Genomic DNA, 20754 nt, shown 5'->3' on the forward strand with positions numbered 1-20754 from the left:
AGGACCATAGGGGACTCCACCAGTGACTGTTCTCTTTGTGGTGATAACTTTCCTATTTTAATTATTTGCATCCTATATGTGAGCCAGTTAGCAATCCATTGGGTGATATAAGGGTTTATTCACAGTTTATTTAGCTTTTCTACTATGCCTAAGTGGGAAATTGTGTCAAAAGCTTTGACCAGGCTGAGGTTTTATAGATATTTTTATCCACATACCTATCTATCTATCTTTAGCCTCACAGTGGTATAAACATTGGCTGTAGACGATTTTCACTATCAAAGTGACATCCTGACATCAAGTGGAAAAATGAAAAAAAGAGGGTTGTTGAATCTCTCTCTCTCTCTCTCTCTCTCTATATATATATATATATATATATATATATATATATATATATATATATATCTAGGTATATATAACATGCAAACACACATATCTACATATCTATATCTGTATCTATATCTATATAGATACAGACATAGATATTTTTGATTACCAAAAAAAAAATGTAAATGCTCATAGACATATTAAAAAAAATCAGTCTTTTCAGCTCTAATCACAAAAGCTTAAAAATATTTCACTGTGCCCTTCACAACCACTTCTAATTATTACCAACCTTGAGATTGCATGAAGAGGAGAAGGGGAAAATTCCCAGTCCATGTTGCACGGCAATCTTACATACACGAGAAACCACCAAAACCAAGCAGAAAGAATGTTCACTCTTTTGAGCGCTCAAGCTTACAAACTGCAAACATATTTATATTTACTAGTTGTGACATGCTAGAGATAATAGATGGAATGATTGAATGGCTATGAATGTTCTTTTATCCTATTATAAATATACTTGCATACAAATCCTTAGATGTCTTTCTTTATCATGTTTTCAGAAGGTGTGTATAATACTCTGGATGACCAAATACATAGATTACTTTTGTTATATCAGTTGCATGAAGGAATATTGTCCTTAGTGTGTCAGTAATGCCAGCAGAGTAATATCCTAAAACATAAAATAAAATTATTGGCATTTGCATTGCACATATGAACATTACTAGAAAAAGAAATGCATTTACTTTTGTCTGTAACAGAGCAAAAAAAAAAATAACAAATATACAGTTGCAGTGTTAATGGTGTGCACTTATAAAATGATAAGCAAGCACCAAAAAACCAAGAAGTAAAAAACGTCCACCAGCGAGGAAACTAGGACCAACAGGCGATAACAAGTCTTTACTGATGAAACACAAAAGCAGAATATATCAAGCGCTTTCACTCGGTTAATACCGAGCTTTCTCAAGATAAAAAACAAAATACAATGCCATCATTAAATAGATAAAATCAAGTCACCTGATATACTAATTAACCTAATTGGTATCAACTTAATTAATCAAAATTAAAATTAAAAACTACTAATGATTAATAACCTGTTGTTAAAGATACAGTTATATTACTATAACTTAGTTTGTTTCGAGTAACTATCAGACTGGTGAAATATATATATATATATATGTTCTGATATACAATTTCAAAAACAATTAAACAAATAAATAAATAGATATTGTTACTGCATCAGAAAACTAATAATACCCAATCAAATAATATCAAATGATAAAAAACTGTAATAAAATATGCATTTAAAAATCAGTTCTTAGTACTCAAACTTATATAATTCAATAAATAAAAAACGAACAAATGAGTTTACAAAAAATAAATAATAAAACTCACTTCATAAAATAAATTTACATGAAAATCTTATAATTGGGCCATTCTCAGTCTAAGTACACTGCTGATATTAATATTCTCATTGAGGCCAGGGGGCTTTGCAGCATCCAACCTAAGCTGCCATAAGAGTTCTCTATACTCCATCCTGGTCTCCCAGTCCCCTCCTCTGGCATCTGGTGTCACTTGTTCCAAAACAATAAATTTAAGCTGCATTTTAGGGCAAAGATTAAAATGCTTATAAAAGGCACTTGTTTCTTTCTTTTTAGAAACATCATATAAATGTTCATAAATCCTTCTTCTTAAAGGCCTTTCAGTTTTCCCTATGTAGAAACTAGAACAATGTGTGCAAAGACCAAAGTATACCACGCCTTTTGTCCCACAACTGGAATATCGATCGGCATTGAACAAAAACTTCCTAGATGGGATATATAAAGTACTGTCATTTATAATAGCAGTACACTGCTTGCAAGCTCATTTGTAGGTACCCAAGCTAACACTTTCCAATGGGAACCCTGTGGGTTGCTTCCTCTCAAATAATTCCTATAGATTAACGTCCCTTCTCCTAACAAATCTAGGACGTTCTTGAACCAAATTTTTTAGTTCATCATGTAAGGTCAAAACTGGCCAGTACCTAGAGACTGCTTCCTCAATATGATGAAAATCACTAGAAAAAGTGTAGATAAAATCACTGTGAGGTTCAAACTGATCAGTTTTATTCCCTTGTTCAGCCAATGTTGAACCACTTCCTAGTAATGGAAAGTATTTCTGTTCCCTATTCTCAATAACTTCTTGAGCCAAGCTGTTAATAAGTGAGGCAGGATAGCCTCTTTCAGAAAAAAGGGTTTTTAAAAATTGAACTTCCTCCAAAAAATATTCATATGTACTAGACATCCTGGAGGCCTGAATAAATTGGCCTTTGACAATACCTTTCTTTTGATGGAAAGGATGTCCACTGTCAAAATGTAAATATGAGTTAGAGAATGTAGTTTTCCTATAGAGTTTAGACTGAAAGGTTTTGTTAGTACAATCTTTAGAAAGGGTTACATCCTTAAAGGCATTGAACGCAGTTTATTTAAACCTGATTTATTGATGATTACCATTGACATAGTGGAACTTTTTCCCAGCATTCCACATTCCATAGGTTTGGAATGGTTTAACCACACCCTGGTCGCTGAATCTGGCCTTGGTCATAGAGTTATTAGTTTGTTGGTTGATTTTATGGAGATTATACTTGAGAATAATTTCATTTATTTTAATGGGGAGCTTTATAGACAGAAGAAAGGAGTAGCAATGGGTGCCTCCTATGCCTCCATTTATGCAAATGTAGTGTTACACTATTGGGAGCATAAGTTTATATTTTCAACCCCTTGGGTTCAACACATAACCCATTACAGGAGGTACCTGGACGATATTTGTTTGTTGTGGGATGGGACATTAAATTTTTTTTGGATTTTATGAGTTACATTAATTCTACTACCCACTTTTTGTCCTTTACCCACAATGTTAGTCATAATGAATTAAACTATCTTGATGTAACCCTTTCTAAAGATTGTACTAACAAAACCTTTCAGTCTAAACTCTATAGGAAAACTACATTCTCTAACTCATATTTACATTTTGACAGTGGACATCCTTTCCATCAAAAGAAAGGTATTGTCAAAGGCCAATTTATTCGGGCATCCAGGATTTCTAGTACATATGAATATTTTTTGGAGGAAGTTCAATTTTTAAAAACCCTTTTTTCTGAAAGAGGCTATTCTGCCTCATTTACTAACAGCTTGGCTCAAGAAGTTATTGAGAATAGGGAACAGAAATACTTTCCGTTGCTAGGAAGTGGTTCAACATTGGCTGAACAAGGGAATAAAACTGATCAGTTTGAACCTCACAGTAATTTTATCTACACTTTTTCTAGTGATTTTCATCATGTTGAGGAAGCAGTCTCTAGGTACTGGCCAGTTTTGACCTTACATGATGAACTAAAAAATTTGGTTCAAGAACGTCCTAGATTTGTTAGGAGAAGGGACGTTAATCTAAAGGAATTATTGGAGAGGAAGCAACCCGCAGGGTTCCCATTGGAAAGTGTTAGATTGGGTACCTACAAATGTGGGGCTTGCAAGCAGTGTACTGCTATTATTAATGACAGTACTTTATATATCCCATCTAGGAAGTTTTTGTTCAATGCCGATCAATATTCCAGTTGTGGGACAAAAGGCGTGGTATACTTAGGTCTTTGCACACATTGTTCTAGTTTCTATGTAGGGAAAACTGAAAGGCCTTTAAGAAGGAGGATTTATGAACATTTATATGATGTTTCTAAAAAGAAAGAAACAAGTGCCTTTTATAAGCATTTTAATCTTTGCCCTAAAATGCAGCTTAAATTTATTGTTTTGGAACAAGTGACACCAGATGCCAGAGGAGGGGACTGGGAGACCAGGTTGGAGTATAGAGAACTCTTATGGCAGCTTAGGTTGGATGCTGCAAAGCCCCCTGGCCTCAATGAGAATATTAATATCAGCAGTGTACTTAGATTGAGAATGGCCCGATTATAAGATTTTCATGTAAATTTATTTTATGAAGTGAGTTTATTATTTATTTTTTGTAAACTCATTTGTTCGTTTTTTATTTATTGAATTATGCAAGTTTGGGTACTAAGAACTGATTTTTAAATGCATATTTTATTACAGTTTTTTTATCATTTGATATTATTTGATTGGGTATTATTAGTTTTCTGATGCAGTAACAATATCTATTTATTTATTTGTTTAATTGTTTTTGAAATTGCATATCAGAACATATATATATATATATATATTTCACCAGTCTGATAGTTACTCGAAACAAACTAAGTTATAGTAATATAACTGTATCTTTAACAACAGGTTATTAATCATTAGTAGTTTTTAATTTTAATTTTGATTAATTAAGTTGATACCAATTAGGTTAATTAGTATATCAGGTGACTTGATTTTATCTATTTAATGATGGCATTGTATTTTGTTTTTTATCTTGAAAAAGCTCGGTATTAACCGAGCGAAAGCGCTTGATATATTCTGCTTTTGTGTTTCGTCAATAAAGACTTTTTATCGCCTGTTGGTCCTAGTTTCCTCGCTGGTGGACGTTTTTCACTTATAAAATGAGGAAATACATTTAAACAGAGTTGTTAAGGCATTTAAATATGCTTCATCACTACTGCAAATCAGAAATTATATTTTTGTATTCATAGTACTATAATTTAATTTTCAGAAATAGTTTCTGATCTTCTTTCTTGTTATATCAATGAAAATGTAACTAAAAAATACTAATTTTGATGTTCTACCAAGAACTAAGTGGAGCATATCCATAAATATATATATATATATATATATATATATATATATATATATATATATATATATATATATATATATATCGTCATCATCATCATCACCATCAGTCATCATTGACACCCTTTTTCCCATTTTATTCGTGGGGTCCAGGTGTCATGTCAGCTGCTGCCATCTCTCTCTAATCATTGACACTCTCCTTATTCCTGACTGTCACAGGTCTTCTCTCACACAATCCATCAACCTGTTTCCTGGATGCCCTCATTTCTTCTTTCAGTCTTTCTGTCTGTCCCAAATTTTCTTCACCACATTGTTTTCTGCTTTTCTGCATATTTACCTAAACCACCATAATCTGTTCTCGTTGACCTTTTCTGCAATTGGAGGTACTTTGGCTGCTGCCTTTATGTCCTCATTTCTTCATCTGTCCCGCAGTGTGCATCCTACCACCCATTTCAGGCACTTCATCTCCATCACCTTTAGCTTCTCAACTGCTATGCCTTTACTGCCTAGCCTTCTGTACCATACAGTAGTACTGATCACACCACTGTTTTGTACACCTTACTTTTCTGCTTGTTTTGAATTCTTCTGTCATGTATTGCACCTGACACTCTGTGCTGGTTGGCTACAACCCCTCTGATTCTAGCTTTAACGTCTTTATTCAGACTTTTGTTCTCAACCACCCTCCCAGATAGTTAAAGCTGTCAAACTTTTACACCACTTTCCCTTTTTTCTCAATTCTCAGCGTCTTCTAATTTTCCCCATTGGATGCCTTTCCATCTGTCTTATTCTTATCTGTGCTTATTTTCATCTCACGTGCCTTCAGTTTTGCATTCCATTTTCCCTATGCTTTGCTGAAGTATATGCTCAGAGTCTGTCTGTAATGCCACATCGTCTGCATACAGCAACTTTGTTGATCTCTCTCTGACTTGATTGCTAATGTAGTCCATCACCAGTATGAACAGCAGTGGACTCAGAGATGAACCTTGATGCATACTGACTCCAACTGCAAACCCGTCTGATAGAGTTACTTAATGCCATGTACCAAGTTACTTTCCAGAGTTGGTAGAGTACCTCTGGTGCCTTGTTCTTTGCTATTGCATCTATTTTGTTAGCCTCTTTGTTAGCCGACCAATACTCCTTCCTACCTTGGTTTGTCCTTTTTATCTCCCACCTGTTTCTGCACTACTATTTTTCTGGTGACTTCCCTGGGCTTCTGCATTCTACCATCAGCTTTCCTTATGTACCTTATTTCCATACCTCACTCAGATACATATCTGTTCTGTAGTCCTCACACATGCTGTTTTGAGGCACTGCCATTTATCTTCAGCTCCACTTATTTCCTCTTCTCGAGGAGCTAGATTTATTTATTTATGTATTTATTTATTTGTCTTTTGTCAACCGGGTTAGTCCAACTGGGCTGTTGGCCCATTTTTAGTGGAGACCCGAGGAGAAAAGCTTCGCACACACAAAAAAAGAAACAATGACAATAACAACAACAAAGTTACATTTAGGTAATATGAATACATAACTACATACATTCATGCCATAATGCAAATTAACAAATGATCAAAGTCAGCAAAAAGAACAGCTTAAAAATTGTGGATTTGCAATAACAAAAAAAAGTACGTCCCCACTATATCTTAATTATTAAACCAAGTTGGTAGAGAGGAAGAAGAGATATTAAATAGAAGGGTTAAACAGAGGGGGGGATGCATATGAGAATCAAGAGAGAGGGAGAAACACATATAAGAAGAGAGAGAAGGCGTAGGATGCTTAGTAGCTAAGGAGGAGAGGAATATGAGATTTAAGTATAGTGTTGGTCAGGTGCATAGCTAAGGTAATAGAGTACTAGTTATTATAAAGATTATGTAACAGAAGGAGAGGTATTAGGTAGGGTGGTGACATGAGCAGGAAGGAGAGTTAGCAAAGTAGTGTTTCAATTCTCTTTTGAAATGGTTCGAAGACAGAATAGAATAGAATAGAAAATAGATTAGTTGGGAGTTTGTTCTAGATTTGAGATAAGGAGCATTTATAGAGTAATCTACCTATTGTTTTATTAGGCCTGTATGTGTAAAGTAGCATTTGGTCAGTACACTGGAAAGACTGAAAAGGTTTGTAGAGGGATAGGAGGGTGGACAGAGAGGGTCAGTCTTCAGGTTTGTAAAGGAGAGAGTGTGTCATCTGTAGCTGAAAGAGTTGGAGTAGATGAGGGAATTCAAGCCACGGTAGTTGTTTAAGGGCAGGGCAGTGATGGGATTTGTAAGGTGAGTTACAGGCAACTCTAGTTATCTGGTTATAAGTTTGCTCAAGTTTGGTTAAAAGACTTGCTTGTAGGTGGGTAAATACAGGGGAATTATAAAGTATGCAGGAGAGGAGGTGGGCTTGAGCAAGATAAGTCCTAGAGGTGATGGATAAGAATCATTTGTTTCTATATAGTAAACCAGGTTTTTAATTGTTTTTTTTGATGGATTATTTGATATGATGGTCAAATTTCAGTTGGTCATCAATTGTAATTCCTAGAAATTTGGCATGGGAGTCAGCATGAATGATGGTGTTGTCTAGGGAAGAGAGACAGAAGGAAGTTTTAAGGTTGCATATAGATTTTGGAAGATAAGAAGAAGCTTGATTTTCTTTGGGTTAAGAATGAGTTGGTTATTGATTAACCAGTGTTCAATGGTGTTAAAAGAAGTCTGTGTGAGGGAGTGAAGTTCAGTAGAGTTGCAGGAGAGGGTTATTATAGTACAATCATTGGTGTACTGCATCAGTGAAGATGTACAGCAGGCTCAGTCTATATTGTTATTAAAAATATTAAATAGAAGGGGGCCTAGTATGGATCCTTGGTGGACACCAGTTTGGATAGGTAAAAAAGGCAAGCAGGAGGACTGCCATCTAACAGATTGTAGTCTGTTGTTAAGATAGATAGAGAACTAGAGAGTAGAGGATGTGGAGAGGTTAAGTTCAGTTAGTTTAGTAAGGAGCATAGAGTGGGAGATGGCGATGAATGTTTTGAAGATCGCAAGGAATAGACATGATACCAGTTTATTATCTCTTGCCTTTGGTACAATCTGGGTGAATGATAGATGGGCTGTAGATGTACTGTGATGGGGCCTAAATCTGCGTTTAGAGGGAGTAAGGAGGTTTTCCTGAAGTAGATATTGAAGAAGTTGTCTATGAATGCATTTCTCTAGAATTTTAGAGTGAGGGTAGAGGATGGCTATAGGATGGAAATTGGAATGGTTGGTGGGAGTTTCCTACTTTGTGCAGTGGAATAGTATAAAATGATTTCAAATTTCAGGGATTGTGGATTCTTTGATAGAATGGTTGATAAGGATTAAGATGGGATATACTATAGAACTATTTGCAAGTTTGAGAAATTGGGGGGTAGGTTGTCAAAGGAATGAGAACATGGTTTAAGTTTCTGCAAAATGGATTTTATATAGGTAGTGGAAACAGGTTTCAGGGAGAAGGCTGTGCAAAGGTAGGTAGTGGAGGGCATGGGGGTTGTGATTGGTTATTGTTGGGAGGTGTTAGTTTGCAGATAGATTCAGTGAAGTATTGTTTAGAAGCATGGAGGTTTCAAAAGGAGATTTATTGATGAAGGGGTTGGGTGTAGAAGGTTTACCTGGATGGAGAATATTGTTGATGGTATATCAAGATTTTGGGGGGTTGAGGTGTGGGCAGATTAAGCTTCTTGGCAGAATTTCTTTTCTTATCGTGGATAATGAGTTTTTTAGTAAGGTTTCTTAGTTCTTTGAATTTAAGGAGGAAAGAAGGAGATTTTGACTTTATCTATTGTTTCCAGGTACTGTCGCTATGTTTCATAGTGGAAAGGGTATCTTTAGATAGCGAGGGTGTGGGATTAGATTTGATCCTAATTTTCCTGGTTGGTGCTAGATTATTTAGTATGTTTTGGAAAGTACTGTTAAATGTAAGAACAGCAACATTTAGAGGAAGGCTATGTAGGTGAGTCCAGTTAACAAGGGAGAGTTAGTGGTTGAAAGTTTCTGCATTGAAATTGGACAGATAGAAGTAGTCTCTATAAAGGTGGATTTTTGTGGTTTGTGAAGGTATTTTCAGTACTGAGATTTGGGGGCTATCAGTTTAGGAGTCTGGTAAAGTGGTGGCATTATGATAATGATTAGGATTGGAAGTTAAGTTCCAATCAACAGTGGAACTGTAGTTTTTATTGATATGGATGAGAGCAGAAATAAGTTGAGTAAAACCAAAGAGATTAATACTAAGGGTAGGGGAGTGAGGGGAAAGTTTATTCCAATCAATGTAGACATCACCTAGTATGACATATGACAGATGTCGGGAGATCCAGGATAAAATAGATTCAAGAATTGGAATACTGTTACTAGAAGGTATATAAATAGATGCTGTAGCAAATTTTTTGTGTGGGATACAGTAACAGTTGAGAAAGATAAGTTCTGCAGTGGAGAAGTCAGGAAGGGGTAGGGAGAAGGGAGAGAGGTTGAGCTGCTCAGAGTACAAGATAGCATCATCTCCTACTTTTTTGAAAAGCCTGTCATGCCAGAAATGTTAAACCCAGGGGTTTAATATTTTTGAGTTTGTGATATGAGGCTTGAGCCAGCTTTCTGAAAGTGTTAAGATGTGGGGAGAGTGATGGACATCCCAAGTGAGTAGTTCTGTTATGTCATTTGGCAGACTTTGTAGGTTTATGGAGTAAATAGACAGATGTTTAGTTGGAGAGGTGGGGAGCTGGTGCCCAGCAGTTGTGGTAGAGGTGGAAAAATTGGGGGAAGAGGCAGGGCAAGGGTTAGGGTGGATGTCCCATCAAGTACCATCAAGGAGTGTTACAGGAAGAAAGTTAGGTTTAGAGAAATAAAAGTAGAAAGTAGTAGATTTGAAGTTATGTTTCGAGGAAGAGAGAGAAGGATTGAAGTGTTTTAATTTGTGAAAGTGTATATAAGAAGCATTGAAGGGGGGATAGGGAAGTGTAGGGTTATGTTGTAGGAGGATATAACTCAGGTAAGAGTAGGTGATAGTGGAGAGTACAGTAGGTTAGTGTGATAAGATGATAACCCAGAGAGGAGGAATACAAAGGGAGTTAAGATGAAGTACACTAGCATGTTGTTTGTTTATGTGGGTTTACTATAGAGAAGAAAAGACAGGAATTAATGATTGTTGGGAGTTTTTGTGAGTTAGTCAGGAAGGTTTAAGGAGGAACACTGGGTTAGAAGAGGGAGAAAGACAGAACAATGTAGTGTAGGTGTTAAAAAACAGGGTTGGGCAGAGGTACAGAGGGGGAAATTGATTTGTGCTATAGAGGTAAAAGGATGTGGGAGGAGTGTAAGAAATATGGAATGGAAAGCTAGGTAGGGGAGGAGTTAGTGAACACAGGAAGGGATGTAACATTATAGGCTGATTGATGTAAAGGGGGTGGCTTGTATAGGGATGTTATAAATGTAGAGTATTCAGGGTTTTTTGGGAATGGGGGTAGGGTAGGGAAACAAAGTGAGCCATAGTGTAGGGAGGAAAAATAGAGCAGGCTGACCCAGGTCAAGTAAAGTTAGCTAAGAAAAACAAACAGTCGAGCAGGTAAATTTGTTAGATAGATTAGCTGCAGGGAGTCATTCAGACAGGAAATTTTGATTAGAGTGCTTTGTTACAGAAAGAGGATTAGGGAAGAGTGACACAGAGTCAGAGAACAGTGATTCTGTGGAAAACTTGAGAGAACTGTAGTGCTTGCTTAAAGGAGAATGGGCTAGGTGGGAGAAAGTGTGAAGTAAAACTTATGTATAGTGAGACAGTGAAACACTAGAAATACTTAAAGCGTTATGGTAATGCTTAGCAATGAGAAAGAGGGAAATTCGTTAATTTTAGATGCTACAGTACAAAAAATGTTCAGGGGAGGGAAGATTCAGGCATGAAATTATGAAACTAGAGAACAGGGAGGTAAGGGGGGCTAGAGCTTGGGGTTGGTGATGTATGAGGGACCATTAGCTTAGTACACTGGATATTTCATTAAGAAATTTCAGTTTGTACATACATTCAATTACAGAAAAAAAATCCCAGATTTGAGGTAGAGCATCCAGCAGGAATTAAGCAGTGGTTCTCCTCTTTAACGTTGTATTAAATATTATTTGTATTATTTTCTTAGGCCCTATGCTTGACTGGCCGTGGGAGGAAGAGGTCAGAGTGGAGTGTTCTACCTGATAAAAAATATAGAAAAATATTAATCAGAATAAGTAGATAAAGGCTTATATAAAGATGGGGTAGAGGATAGAATAGAAAGAAATAGGAGGGGGGAAGAGTTAGTGGGACGAGAGGATAGTTATGTATAGGAGAGAGAGTAGAAGGAGGATTCAAAAGAGCATATAACCAAACCGGCTAAAGTTAGATATTAATCTAATGCTTCACAAGTCCAACACTATAGCAGAGCACAAATTTAAGCAATAAATTTCAGTTTATCATGCAGAAACCTAGTAAATTGGCTTCTTGAATAAGTAGCAGTAGGATTACTTCTTTGATTATGATGGAAAATATGTTGATCCCGGTTGTCTACTTTGCGTTTAAGGTGCAGTGCCACCTAGTGACACCGTCATATTATTTTTCAGACCAGCTAGGCACTTAAATAACATTGGCATAGCAGTGAGGCAGAACAAAATACAATTAATATGTAATAAGCAATATAAGCAACATCCTATAGACTTTGTACATTAGAGTCATATAAGTCTGTATCATGTAGTAAGTAAACCAGCAAAAAAGTAAGGTAGGAGAGAGGCAGTAGTATATGAGGAAAATAATAGGAGCTGGTACAAATTAATCTTGAACAAGATCTGTAGAGGCCTGGTACAGTTATTACAAAGACAGATGCATGATCATAACCACTCACAATTTTAGGATCTACATGCTTTGTATCTTTTAACACTAATTGCAACTGAAGTAAAAAAAAAAAAAGTAAAAAAGCTCTATCTTGTTAGATTGGTCTGACAATGTGTGTGGTATGGACTTCAGTATGTAATATATGCCTATACTATATTCCCCTGATAGAACATACAGATTGATCTAGTGTAGGATTGAGCAATATGCTGCTCATACTGGTTTACTAGCACACGAACAGAAGATAATACAGGATCAGTTTTCACTGATATACAGAGATACTCATACATAACACATGCTATTACCAAGTCAGCCTTCCAAAAAAAGGAGGAAGCTTAGCTATAACAAATAATTTTAAGTGGCGTATATACAGAAGAAGCAAGCCTACTAACTGATATTCTACAACATTGCTCAAGTTAGTCGCATATAGCTGGTAACCAGTTACTGATTCAGAAGTCAAAGTAGTGCAAATTAACAATATGATAAGTTTTCTAGGCTACTATAAAACATCATTACACAAGAAGTAATAAGTAGCTGCAGACTGGATGTAGAGACAGAAGTTAAAGTAGTGTGTCATAAGAAATTAAAAACTCATATAGAGAATGCTAGCTAAAACCAGATAACTTACAAATGAAACTAGAGAACAGGAAGGTAAGGGGGTGGCTAGAACTTGGGATTGGTGATGTACAAGGGACCATTGGCTTAGTACTCTGAGTGATATTATCTTAAGAACATTCAGTTTGTACATACATTTGGTTACAGAAAAAATCTTAGTGTTGAGGTGAAGTGTCCTTGAACTGTTGTGCTGTTTCTCCATATAACCTCCAGGTCTACAGCCTGGTCTCTGTTAAGCTTAGAGCTTTGTCTGACCACTGCTTGTAGCTGATTGTGGCAAACAGTGGTTTATGCTGTGTATCAACTGTTTTACTGGGGATGACTTTGCAATCACTGATTCTACCTCAATTCCCTTGCCTTACTTGGAGGAAGTCTACCTAAGTTGCATGTTGGCCATGCTTTTATGTGATATTGTGACTGTCACTGTTGCTGAATTATGTGTTAGCCTCCATCAAGTCATTTGCCAGACAGAAGTCTAGAATGGCCTTTCCTTCTTCATTCCTGTTGCCCCACCCATGTGGACCCAGGCAGTCCTCATATCCTGCTCTATCTGTTCTGATGTGTACATTTAGGTCACCCATTATCAACACCAGTTCATGCTGTCCTGCTTTATATAGTGTTCTGCACCATGGCACATATCCATTTTCGACACAAAGATTCATGGTGTACATGGGAGGAGAGATGCTAGAAGCTCTCTGGACCATGTGGAGCCTTAATGGCAACATGTTTGTCCTCTATGGTTCTTATTTCCTCCACATGGTCCAGACAGCCTCTAGTACATCAACAGCAAGGACTTCCAGTCTCTGAACTTCCAGGTGATCCACAGTGTACATGATTTTATTTTTAATATGCATGTGCACCACATGAGCAGTTCACATGATTTACACATTGACACACACATCCAACCTAATAACAAAGATTCCTGTGAGGGGACTTCTCATGGGGTCAAGTGGCTGATAGGTGTACACACATACTATACAGGCAGAATTGTATGCAAACATTGCATGCAACTAGGGACCAGGTTGCATGTAATAAGTTGCATGTTCTGCATTGCAGACAATACCAGAGATGTTCTACAGCTCTGGTTGATGACATCCATACACAACTTCCAAGACCATGCAGGAAGGGATCCAATATGGAAATGCAAAGTACAGTGGAGCATGTATACAGACTGCTGAAGGAATGTTTCAGATGTTTCGACACATCAGGAGGAGTACTGAAATAATGGCCAACCTTTATTTCAACATGTGGATGGTAGAGTGACAGGCGAATGCAGCACTATAATATTGGATAGGATCAAGGGAGCTGAGTATGGTATGCACATATTCTGTGTGGCTGTGGGGACTCAGGAAGCACATTCTTCAGTAGTGGGATAGAGATGACATGATGTGTCCATTAGTGTTGCCCACTCTGTTTGTTCAATGTGTTGTGATGGAAAACATTGAATACTGGTAATGTAATCCTGCACCCTTATGTGTCATTCTAGGTGTTGAACCTGATAAGAACATAATCTATATATTGAATGATGTCTATAAACAGAGGTCATAGGCCATAAAGCCACAGGCAACAGTGATGCTGTTTCAGCAGCAGACTCCATATTCTGAGTAGATATGGCTTGTGCTCAACCTCTACGAAATAATTCTACTGATAAACACTATTAATAGGATACCAAGGAGTGAACTCAAGCCGACAAACAATAATACCACCAATTTAATAAAAATAAAATAGCATGTGCTCCAATTACATAACAGATTTAGCACTTAGGTACATATAAGTAAATGTGAACAACAGATATGAAATATTTAGGTTAATATTAGGTTAATATTACTTAATATTATAATTTGTTCATTTTTATGTATGAAATAGACCAGATGGAAATTGAGATTATTCAACTTGTAACGTTATTAATATAGTTAATTTTTTAATATATTCATCATTCTTTATTTAAAATGAGACATTATATTAATTTATTTTTTTATATTATATGTAATGGATTATTAATGCAAAATATTTTTTTTATTTTTTATTATTAGATGCACTTTCATCATAGTTTACATATAGTAAATAACATTAGATAGGAAGTTATTAGCAGTACAAGGGGTTATAAATGTATCACAATTAGGATTTTGTTATTTAGTATTGTGTGCTTAAATTAATGAATTGTATGAAGTTTTTATATGCTTTTTTAGAATTATTAATCATTACATGAATTAGATAGTATTAGTGTAATTTCCAACGATTCAGTACTTACATGTAGATCAGCTTTGTGATATAAACTTTACACTAAATGTTTTATTTAGAATGTTTCTTTAAGCTTGAAATATGCTTTTGGCACCAAAAAACATATAAATGAGCCAATTGATTGATTAATTGATTCTGAAGAAGTCCACACTGTAGTGGATGAAAGCGTTAAATCTGTTATGTAATTGGAGCACATGCTATTTTATTTTTATTAAATTAGTGGTATTATTGCTTGTCGGCTTGAGTTCACTCCTTGGTATCCTATTAATAGTGTTTACCAGTAGAATTATTTCATAGAGGTTGAGAGGTGTCAAACTTACCTCAGGGAACATAGGCATCTCAAATGCTGTATGTTTTGGGGAGACAGGAAGAGCCGAGATGTCTACCAAGCACTGTTGAACCTGTGTGATCAATTTGTACCTCTCAGAGGCTTTTAGAATACTGGATGTTAGTGAACTCTCTACCTTTTGTGGTGCAGACAGTGCCACTGTGTCCACTGTGTCATCAGAATTTTGCTGTCACTGTCAGCCATATACGTCTTGTGGACAGCAGGTGTAATTCAACCCATTGCACTTGTTGTTTCACCAGTAGAACTTTTGAAAATAAGAACACATATGACAATTTTGTCAGTCCATATATGTCTGTTTGATACCTCTGTTGTATGCATATTAGTACTCATGATTATACATTAGTATCAGTGGTGCATCAGGTAGCATACTTGTCTTTGGTGCACAAGGATGTGGGTTCTATTCCTGTACAAGGTAGATCAATAGCTGACAATGCAATGTAACATAAGTAGGTGCAGCATTCATATGTAAGTCATCCTTAGGATGGGACATTAAACTGAGGCCCCATCTACTTGAGATGGTGGTATCTCCAGTTGATACAAAAGATCCCACAACATCTACTGAAACCAGAAGAGGAAGTACTTTGATGACCTGGCCAAATTTCCTGTAGTAGTGTAAATACTACCTTGGGTTTCCCTTGAAAAGAGGTGAACCAATCCAGTCAATAAAGAATAAATAAATAAACAAGCAAGCACATAAATAAATAAAAAAAATGTCATAGAATGTATTGACTAACATGCTTTGTTATGAGGATTATTGCAGGTGCAAAACAGAGTTGTCTGTAAGGACATATATGTAGGTTCACCTTGGATCAATCTTTCACTCCAAACATACAGTGGACTGTGCTATACTGTATTGTAATGGATATCTGTAGCTTTATGCTTCTCCTATTGACACAAGGCATATAACTGTCAGCCCAGCTTTAACATCTCAGTCAACTTAGGTATGATTGGCTGCTCCCTCATCCAGTCAGTGACACCAAAAGCTCCTTGCTTCCTGAGTCACTTCACTGTTGGTGTTCCACCCCATGTGCTGGACTTTCCAATGTCCTGTGCCTTGTCCTTTTAATGGTATACCTTATAAGCAAACCATCATCACACCATTAAAGATATCTGTTATGTCTACCTACAAGTGCCAGTGTTCAATCACACCTTGCTACATTCTTTGCCAAATCTGCTCCTACCAATAATTATTAACATCACCTTTGCCTGGACACATACACCATGGATGTAGAGGGCTTGTGGTAGCATGTCATTCTCCAAGTTAATGAAATGTTCCAGGCATTGTTTCCCTTGAATGGCTATGCCAATATCTTTACACTTACATATTTATTTATTTATTATTTGTTTTATTTTATATTTGTTGACCGGGCTAGTCTAACTGGATATATGTCCATTTTCAGTAGAGGCCCGGGGAGAAAAGCTCCAAGCCATCAGCAGTGACAAAGAATACAATGTATAGTAATATTCAAGTGAATTACAGTACATTGGCTACATTGGTCAGAACAAAATTGTACTGAGTCATTTAGAAGTTTTAAGCTAAGATCAAATACAGAGAGAAAAACATAATTTTTTTTTCGTACTATGAAGGCAATTGTTAATTACAGATAAGTGGCATAGAAAAGAAGAGTAGAGAAGTATAGAGAGAGCAAGAAGGGGAATGAGATATCAGTCAGGGTTAGAGCAGGGACAAAACCAGTGAGTTTTAAGATGTACTTTAAGATGTTTTTTTTAAAGAAAAGTGGAAGCAAGGGTGGAAAGTTCAGTAGGAAGCTGGTTCCAGTTTTTACCTACTGTGTTGGTGAAAAGTGAGTCCCCAGCTTTGTTTTTTGATTTAATAGAGGAAACTAGGAGCTTATTAGCTGAGCATAGTGTTGCAAGATTCTTGTAGGGTGTAATCACATTAGTGAGGATAGGGGTATTATTAGGGTGGTAAAGGATCTTTTGGGTGATAACAATTTGTTGGCAAAGTAGTTGGTTCTGCAGTTCTAGCCATCCCAGTTGTTTTAGGTTGAGACAGTGGTGAGTTCTAAAAGGGGTGCCAGTGGCAAATCTGGATATGTTATTATAACTGGTGGAAAGTTTGGTGGGGTTGTTTTTAGATAGATTGGTACATATTGCAGAAGCATAGAACAAGGTAGAGATAAGGTGGGTCTGGGCAATAGTCATTCTGGCTGAAGGGGTAAGGAAGGGTTTGGTTCTGTAGAGGGTACCAAGTTTTTTGTTGACAGACTTTATTGTAGAATTAATGTGGTCATCATAGCTAAGTTTGTTATCAATTGTTACTCCTAGTAGATGGGCTGTAGTGTCTGGGGATATGTTAGTTGCATTGTTTGAGGTTATTGTGAAGTACAGTTGAGGTGATTTATGAGTAGGAGCAAAGAGAAATAATTTTGTTTTTTGGTGGTTCAGGAGGAGGCAGTGTTGCATGAACCAATTTTCAACACTGTTAAATACAGTTTGGGTGAGGGACTGGAGAGAGGTTATGGACTTGGCTGAACAAATTAAAGTAGAGTCATCTGCATATTGTATGCTGGTGGCTTGAGGAATTTTGGTATGTAGATTGTTAATAAACAATGAAATGAGTAGAGGTTCTAAGATAGAGCCTTGGTGTACTCCAATGTTCAACGGGAGGGATGTAGAAAGGTTATTATCCCAAAGTACTGCTTGTTGTCTGTTTTCCAGATAGGATTTAAACCATTGTAATGCTTGTGGATCAAGTGATTGGGCTTTTAGTATGTATGCAAAACATGTCAGCCAGTCAGTCAGTGTTTTTTATATGTTATGGGAGAAATATATTTATAACCTCTGATAGCCCCCTCTTTATGCTCCTAGCTATTAGCTGAAGTTAATACAGCTCCATTTACCTGTTGTAGCTATAACCATCGCCTCCCCCACTTTTATGCACCATGTTATTAGATGCAGCTAGTGCTATGCACAATCTCCTCTGCACTATTTATGTACTGTAGCAGTGCCTCTGCAAATGGCCCTGGAAGCCCATACACGTCATCTCCTGTCCTTTCCAACAGCGTGGCACCTATGTTAATGAACCATTTAATGCAACTGCCTGTAAGTCTCTACTGGTGCAAAATGTACTACCCAAACATTTCTGAACTAGCCATATATGTAATGGTGAAAATAAAGCACATGGCTATTATAATCACATAAATATCATATGTATACCTGTACAGCTGCAATGCAATAATAAGACCATGTCTTAGTGCCACTATGCAGTGTTATGTTGTATGACATGATTTATAAACAGGAATCCTTGACCACTTAGCTACCATTTCACTTCTTAGGCAGACCTGAGTGAGTGATCATGGCTATTTCAGACATAAATTCATAGATTAGTACTAGGCTAACTGCCCTTGCAAGCCATTTTTAAGCCTAGCCAATTATCCCTTGTGAGACTCAAACCCTGCAGTTTGTGTTTGTAAGGCAAGCACCTTAATAATTAGGCCACCCTCCCATCAATTTCATGATGTCAAAACTCAATCTGCAATAAAGTCTAGAAGATTTAGGATTTTGCCTGGACGTGTTTGCCTAGATACTTTTATACCCCAAGCAGATTCCAAAAAGACTTTATGGAGTACAGCACACCAAAAAGTTCTGCTAGGGAGAGCAAAATTCTCATGTTTTTTTTCCAGACTCAAAGAAATTTATGAAAACCTGTCTGTCATTATGATAGCTAAATGTGAAAGGTAGATGCATAGTACAAGCTGCCTTGAATGGTAAGTGATGCCAGTGGCTATACTACTTGGGTGGACAGTGCCAACACAGGTTCTGTGACCTGAAGGGGTACCTTCATAACCTATTTCATTAGTGGATGGCAATACCTTAAAAGATGGAGACTGAAATGTACTGTAAGAATATTTTTGTATCATTGTCTTCTACTGTCTTAGTTGCTATACACACATACTTTTTAAAAGAGCTTCATTCATCTTATATTTTTATTGCTTGTCTATAGATTACATCACTACGATGTCATCACTCATCAAATATCAACAGCACTATAATCCTAACTATTGCCCACTCCATCCCAACTTCCTTCCAGGTTGAAAAACAAAATAAAACATAAAACCTTTAAAGCGTTTAGAAGATAAATTCAGTTTTGTAGTATTGCATAAAGTAATTAAAATATAGGAACATTTTTTCAATGGTAAACAAGTATCCAGGACAATTTCATGATATCAAAACTCAATCTGCAATAAAGTCTAGAAGATTTAGGATTTTGCCTGGACATGTTTGCATAGATAATTTTATACCTCAAGCAGACTCCAAAAAATGTCCTCAGGTAGATGACAAATGTTGGAGGTGTGATGGGGAAGAAAGAGGTAAATGGGATCATATGTTTTGCGAGTGTAATGAGTTGGCAGACTTTAAAAATTCCCTACAGAGTACTGTATCAAGAATACTGGGTGACCAAATGACTGTAACTAACAAAATTATTTTTTGAGCTGTGATACAGGATTTGAATTGTCTAGACAATAGTAAGGCCTTGTTAAGTTTAATTCTGGTGGCTGCAGAAAAAATAATTACTAGAATATGGGAATTAAAATCTAAACCAACTATACTTGAAGTAGTGAATATTTTAACAAGGATAAAAGAACATGAGGTGGGATCATTAGAAAACGGTAGGAGTAAATTACATAGAAAAAATGGAAATTATGGGAACAATACATGTAAACAAATGTTTTGGGGGAGAAATGAGGTTTAAGAAAAGGAAGGAACTGAATGATTTATGCAATGTTGCTTAGATTGCAGGATATATAATAGTATATCTGATATGTAGTATTTATATTAATATGGCTTGATTACTTTTATAGAAATATAAGTTTGCCTAAGTCACAAGTGCTAATTCAATAAAGATGTTAGAAGTAATCTCTTAGCTTCAAGATCAGTAAGAATTATTAGGTTAACATAGAAATCATCACATAAGTTAACTGGGAATATATTTATAAACATACATATCTGGTAAGAAAAAGAAATCTGAAGAACATCTAATCCCTTTGGCAAGTTTTCAACCATCATATACTACTGCATGGTCAATCTCACCAAACACATTTCCAGAAGTGCCATCATAAGTTAAAATCCTGGGTCTACTTTAATTAAACAAAAGTGGAATCCGTCGACACATAAACAGTGAAACGTGATAATGCTGAACACGCAAAACCGCAAAATTTAAACATCGAAACCGCAATAGTCGGCCAACCCTACCTCCCATAACATACTACCTAGGCAAACACAACAACAAAAAACACATGCATAAAATAACCAAAACCCTACTACTAACCCTAAATTAAAGCAACAAAACCCCACTTGCAACCCTACACTAAACCCCCACATACACAACTATCTATGCACTACCCTTAACCCCTCCCTAACCCTAAGGTCCGTAACTACTGCACACTTACCCTATAGAACGAATCCCACACAAAGTAAATATTCCACACACATACACTTAACAAAACCCTTCACTAAACCTTCCATACATTACCTATCTATGCACTTACCTTAACCCGCACCATAACCCTAAAGTCCATAACTATCGCACACTTACCTTACGGAGCTATACCACAGATGGGCCAACTATGACAATTCAACATTTCCAATTTCGCTATTTAGTGCGTTCAACGTTTCCATGTTTCGCTGTTTACGTGTCGACGG

This window comes from Protopterus annectens, chromosome 10.part0 (assembly GCF_019279795.1).
Source record: "Protopterus annectens isolate FY-2018-M chromosome 10.part0, PAN1.0, whole genome shotgun sequence".
NCBI classification, from domain to species: domain Eukaryota; kingdom Metazoa; phylum Chordata; order Ceratodontiformes; family Protopteridae; genus Protopterus; species Protopterus annectens.